This window comes from Dipodomys ordii, unplaced genomic scaffold, assembly GCF_000151885.1.
Source record: "Dipodomys ordii isolate 6190 unplaced genomic scaffold, Dord_2.0 Scaffold13, whole genome shotgun sequence".
Taxonomy (NCBI): Eukaryota; Metazoa; Chordata; class Mammalia; order Rodentia; family Heteromyidae; genus Dipodomys; species Dipodomys ordii.
Genome location: NW_012267229.1, coordinates 24,226,699 through 24,232,861, shown reverse-complemented (window position 1 = coordinate 24,232,861; position 6,163 = coordinate 24,226,699).

The window sequence follows — 6,163 nt, the reverse complement described above, 5'->3', positions numbered from 1 at the left end:
TATTGACAACCTTCCCAGGAGGGCGGGGGGCATGGTGGATCTGAGGAGCAGGACTCCGAGGGGCTGTTAGCCAAGATCCTGCCCTCCCACATGGGCTCCTGGAAGACCAAGAATTGCCTGTGGTGGCTTATCTTAGGCCTGAGAAGCTTCTCAAGTGTCTGCTCCATTCAGGGATCTCTGAATCCAGCAGTGGCTGGAAGGATCTGGGGTTTTGTTTTGCTCTGTGTGTGTGTGTGTGTGTGTGTGTGTGTGTGTGTGTGTGTTTGTGTGTGTGTGTATCTGAGTGTCAGGATTCCAGGCTTATAGCTCAAGACAAATCAATAGTGCCAGCTAATACCTCCATCTCTTGAGTGCCTACTGGGTGCAAGACCTTCCCTGCCATCTTTCATCTCCCCGCTACCTGGGGAGGCAGGCAAGGCTGAGGCGGGGCCGATCTGACACTCAGTACAACATGTATAGATCAATCACTCACGGCTTCAGGGCCTGAGAGGAGTGGACCTTTGGTCTGGGGGTGGTGGAGAGGGGAGGTGTCCCTCTGCTTGTGGCAATGGGGCAATGTCTGGGCAGAGAGTTTGGTGCTCTGGCTGTTGGCTGAGCAGCAGGGAAGTCTTGGAGTGTTTGAACAAACCCAAGGATATGGGTTCAGGTGCAAGTTCAGGTTCTGTGTCATCAAGAAGAAACGGAGGCTCAGAGGGCCCCATCTCTGCTTGGGAGGTATCCCTGAATTCAAGCCTGGGCTGGCTTCACTCCAGTCTCCAAGCTGTTCTACACGAAGTTCCTAAGACCGAGCTACCCACGCAGGTCAGTGGCTTTCTCTTCTGGCTTTGCACAAGACCACCCTGAGGCGCCCTCCAGACCCCGCAGGGCTGCTGCAGCTCAGGCAGTGGAGAGGAATGGGTTAATTGGGCTCCAGCCCAAGGCTAGGCCTGGCACCCCTCTCTCGGCTGGCACCTGCCCTAGCCTTTAATCTCTGCAGGCTCCAGGTGAGAGGAGCCAGAGCCAGGCCCGCCAGGGACCCAGCCTTGGCTTCCCTTTGATTCCCGTGGAGACTGCCTGCTCTGAGCCCAGAATCAAAAGCAGGCAGCAGTCTCCAGTGCCCCAGGCCCGCCAGGATGGCAGCCTGGCGCTGCTCCCCCCACCCCAGCTCCCGTCCTGAGTCTCTGCCTGGGGGTGGGGGTGGGGGGACTTCTGCCAGATTCTCAGGGACAGAGCAGAGCCAAGCCAGAAAGTGATGGGGGGAAACAATGGCTGCGGGTGGGGGGGTGGGGGGGGAGAAGGGACAGTGAAGGACAAGGAGGCAGGGGTTGGACCCTGCCTAGGTCATGGGGGAGCAATTGCAGAAGGCCAGGGGTTCTGAGAAGCCTTGCACTTGAACTTGACCTTTCCCCTTAGGCCTGGCCAACCATGTGGGGCTTAGGTCTCAAGGTGAGAACTGTGGGGGGCTGGCAAGCAAAAGCAACGAATTTAAAAGGAATTAGTCAGGAGGAGGTGACAAGCCCATTCTGAAGCAAGATGAATGGGTTTCAGTTGGCGAAAATGATTCTAATTTATAATCTGCTTCTTGCTGCCGCTCGCCAATTAATTCTCTATAGATACATAAATAGGCCGTGTGTTTGCTTTGCTTCAAACGTAATAAACATTACACTCTGTCCCTTTCTTTTGTGCTGGTTCCTGTCACGGCATTAGTCCCCACAGCTAATTCCTCACACCTGTCTTTGCCGCTCAGGGGAGCTGAGGGGGGAGGAAGTGCCCGGCTCCAGGAAACTCATGGCACCGGGAGATAAATTACTGATCCAAAAAAGCTGCCGGCACCCGCAGCGCTGGGCTCCCCAGAGGGAGGAAGGGAGATGCCGGGGAGTCCCCCCCACACTCCTCAGACAGTCCTATGTCACCAACTTTGGGATGGGCTTCCTCACAAGAGAGGAGAGAGCCAGCCACAGTCAGCCATCCTTAGTCTCTGCTTCTTGCTCCCATCATTCACTCTGGCTCACGGGGCACTGGATACCCCAGACCGTCCCTGCTTCCGGCTTTGGCCTTGCTATGTCCCCTGCCCGTAGGTCATTTCCTGCTCTGTACCCTCTGCCCATACCACCTTCACCCGGAGACGTTTTCCTGATCCCTTCTTTGTAAAGCAGCAGCCCCTCATTTTTTATTTTAATGTGTGTAAGCTGGTACTGGGGCTTGAACTCAGTGCCCGGGCGGTATCCTTTAGCTTCTTCACTCAAGCTGGTGCTCTACTACTTGAGTCACAGCTCCAGTTCTGGCTTTTCGCTGGTTAATCGGAACTAAGAGTCTCCATGACACCCGGGTCATGGCGTGGATCCTGGGTGAGAAAGACCAGGAAGCATGAGAGCAGAGATGTTTCTAGAAGGGTTTACGGGGATGAGGACCTGGGGGGTAGGAATGGCCTGCCCAGGCTGTGGGGGAAGATGACAGCAAGCCCTGAATGGTACCATCTGTCAGTCTTCGTGGGGTAAATACTCTGCATAGGGCCAGTTGGAAGGCCCAAGGGGAAAAGGCTAACAATTGCCTTTGATCAGCTGGTTCGAGTTGGCTGCTGCAGGTGTCAATGAGGGAGGCCTGGGCCGCTGTCGATGCAGGGCCAGAGCAGGAAATGATCTGAAAAAGTGCATGTGAAGCAGAGTCCTGAGCCATCACCAAATCACCAGAAAGGGGTGTGCTCATCAGGAGACCATCCATTTCCACAGTAGAAAGCCAAGGTCAAGAGAAGACCGCTCACACATCATCCCCGCCCACTGCTGAGACTTACGGGGGACCTTACGCCATTCAGTGTGACCAGCCCTGATCGGGGCTTCCAATCACCTGTCTGTTCGTTTGTTTTCCTTTGTGCCTCTATTGGCTTGAACTCAGGGCCTAGGCATTGTCCTTTAGCTTTTACACTCAAGGCTAGCGCTTGACTACTTGGGTCACATTCTCTTTCTGGCTTTTTGCTGGTTAGTTGGAGATAAGAAGCACATGGAGGGCTGGGAAGTTGGCTCAGTGGTAGAGCACTTGCCTTGCATGCCTGAGGCCCTGGGTTCGATTCCTCAGCACCACATAAGTAAAAAGAAAAAAGCCGGAAGTGGCGCTGTGGCTCAAGTGGTAGAGTGCTAGCCTTGAGCTGAAGAGCTGAGGGACAGCACCCAGGCCCAGAGTTCAGGCCCCATGACCGGACCCAAGAAAAAAAAAAAAAGAAGCACATGGATTTGTCTGCAGAGGATTGCAGGTGTGAGCCACTGGTGCCTGGCTCAACTCTCAACCGCCTGTTCTTAAGGAGACAGGACTTGGGATGGACCCACTGGGGTGGGAAGAGGTGAGAGAGCTCCCTGTGTCTTCTGGGCAGGGTTTTGAGTCATAAATAGGAGTTTCCCAGCAAGACAGAGGAGAAACTGAAACTCCTGGTGGCAAGAACGACACCGTGGAAGCTGAGAGTATGGTAGGAAATGGAAGTCATTTGGTATTCCCAGGCTAGGAGGTACCAGAAGGAAGCAAGCAGTGAGAGAGGAAGCTGGTGAGGCGATGTCCTGTCCCTCAAGCTGAGCTGGCTGGCTGGGGGGGGGGCACTTGGAAACATCAGGGAGCTATTTTTAGATGGGGGCTCTGGCTTACCGGAACAGAGTGAGGGAGGCTCCGTGGGCACCTGAGAGACGAGGCCAGGGATGATGAGACCCTGATTCTCTGGCATGCTGGCCCAGCCCTCCCGGGACTGTGCACCATGACCACAGGGCCACCCATGGTGGGCTTCCCATCATCCCCTTGCTGCTTTCCAGCCTCTCCCTCTTTTCCAGGCCAGGAATAGAACCTGTCTGCCAGTCCTCAGCAGTGTTTAAATTTAATGGGCCTTCATGCTTTCTTCCAGCACCTGGGCTGGGCGCTCTGCAGCAGCCCTAGGGAAAGCAGGTGAATAATTCAGGGAAGAGCGGAGTGTTTGAAGTGTGTGTTTTTTGTGGGGAGGTATGTGTGGCAGAGCTCTGTCTGGCCCTGCCACCCCAGGGAAGTCGGCGGGGTTGGGGGGAGGGGGGAGGAGACACACCAGGTGCTCAGGCCCTGCTGTGTCTTTAGGGCCTTTAAGGAAAGCTCAGGGGACACTTATTCCCATCTCCACATAGTCACCTGCAGTTAGGCCTCAGGGCTGCAGAAACGGGTTAGGGGCTGAAGGCAGAGGAGAGGAGGGGGGTAGGGAGGCCTACCTTCCCTAATGGGCAGCCCTGGAGTTGGATCTGGGTCCAAAGGGAGAGATAGAGAGAGGAGGGATGGAGTGTGCAGGAGAGGTGGAAGCTGGGGGCTTGGCTCCACACCAGGTTCCATGAGGTAAAACCTCCTGGGGTTCCTCTGTGGCCTGGCCTAGGGCCAGCTCTGCTGTCCATGGTGCTGAAGCCACATGGACATTCTACATTTGGACCCGCTCCCCTCCCTGGCCCTTAACTTACCTAGGGATTGGACTCCTCCATTTTTACTTCACTCCACCTCACCCCTGCAAACACAGTGTCTTTCCAGCATCTTTATTCATTCATCCGCGCCTTTCAACAAATCATTTCTTTATGAGTGCCAATAGTGGGGCTTGAATTCAGGGCCTGGACACTGAGCTCTTCTACTCAAGGTTAGCGTTCTATCACTGGAATCACACACCTCCATTTCTGGCTTGTTGGGGGGTAGTTCATTCAAGATAAGAGTGTCATGGACTTCCCTGCCCGGGCTGGCTTTGAATTACAATCGTCAGATCTCCGTTTCCTGAGTAGCTAGGGGCTCCCTGGTCACAGATCTTTACTGACATATACAATGTGCTGCCGTCACAGGCTGTGCACAGCACAGGTGTGGATGCATGTGCCCTTCCTCATTCCCCCCCAATCTGGGTCTCCCCATGGGAGATGGGGTTGATGGGGTCAGTGGTCCCCCACTCCGGCCTAGCCGGCCTCTTTCCTTGTGATTTGTAGCAGGCCCAACTGCGTCTTACGTGACTCATTCATTTCACCGGCACCCTGCCACCGTGCTTCACCTAGGAGGAAGCTGAGACGAAAACAGGTGGAAGCCCTGGCCCTAGGCACCGCTGGTGGTGATGGGATCTCTTTCCGGAGAGTCCCCTCGCTCATCTATCAGACCCTTTGGGTGGCAAGGGGGCTGCGGGCCCCGGCCCGGCTCCCAGGCTCCGTGCTGTACTCTGGGCTGCCTAGCCCAGGCCGGGGTCCCCAGCACCTGCCAGCTCTCTCCCCTGTCCCGCCTCATTGCCAGGGTGGCCTTCCCCTCCCAGGCCTGGCCTCAGCAGCCCTGGAGCATGAAGCTAGGCTGGCTTTGCGGAGGGGCAGAGCGCTGGGCCCCAGGTGCCCTCTGGGGAGGGGCTGGGGTGCGCCCTGCTGCTCCCCCGCTGCCCCCCCCCGCGGGCTGGCGACCCCCTCCCCGCGCTGACATTTCTTTGGTTGTTCATGTCACGGCCCTTCAGTCTGCGCAGTTTTACAAATGTGCTGGCGAGATGAAAGGCGCAGGGAACAGCGACTGGAGAGCAAGTTCGGAAAAGCTTTTAACTTCCAGCTCCCACGGACAGAGCAGGCGGGAGGGGGAGGAGGAAAGGGAGGGGAGAAGGGAGTGGAAGGGCAGAGGAGAGCAGAGGAGGGGTGGTGGGAAGCAGGGGAGGGAGAGGAAGGCAGGACAGGGAAGGGGGGAGAGGGCAGGGGTGGGGACAAGGGCCAGAGCAGGGCTGAAGGAGGGGGGGCACGGAGCTGGGGTGTATAGAATGAGCAGAGACACAGAGAGACACAAAGAAGGGGACTGGACAGACAGGAGGAAAGACAGAGATAAGGCCAAGGAGTAGTGTGCAGCCTCCATGCTGCGGTGTACAGCTGCCGGCTTGGGGGTGGGTGAGGGCGGGAGGAGCAGGGGTGGGGGGTGAGGAATGTCAGGACAGGCAGGGAGGACCAGGAAGAAGGCAGGCATTGGAATCTGTGTACCCACAGATATGTGCACATAACACACCCAATAGATGTACACATGTGACATACACGAACCACTGACACACATCCTGTGCACGCGCCCTGTGCACCCAGAGATGCACAATCCCCACACGCACACACACTCATGTCCCCCCACCATACCTGCTCAGCTCTCTGGCAGGCCCTGCTGTTCAGACTGGAGCAGTGGCTTGCGTCTCAGCCAGGGCTGAAGGAGACCT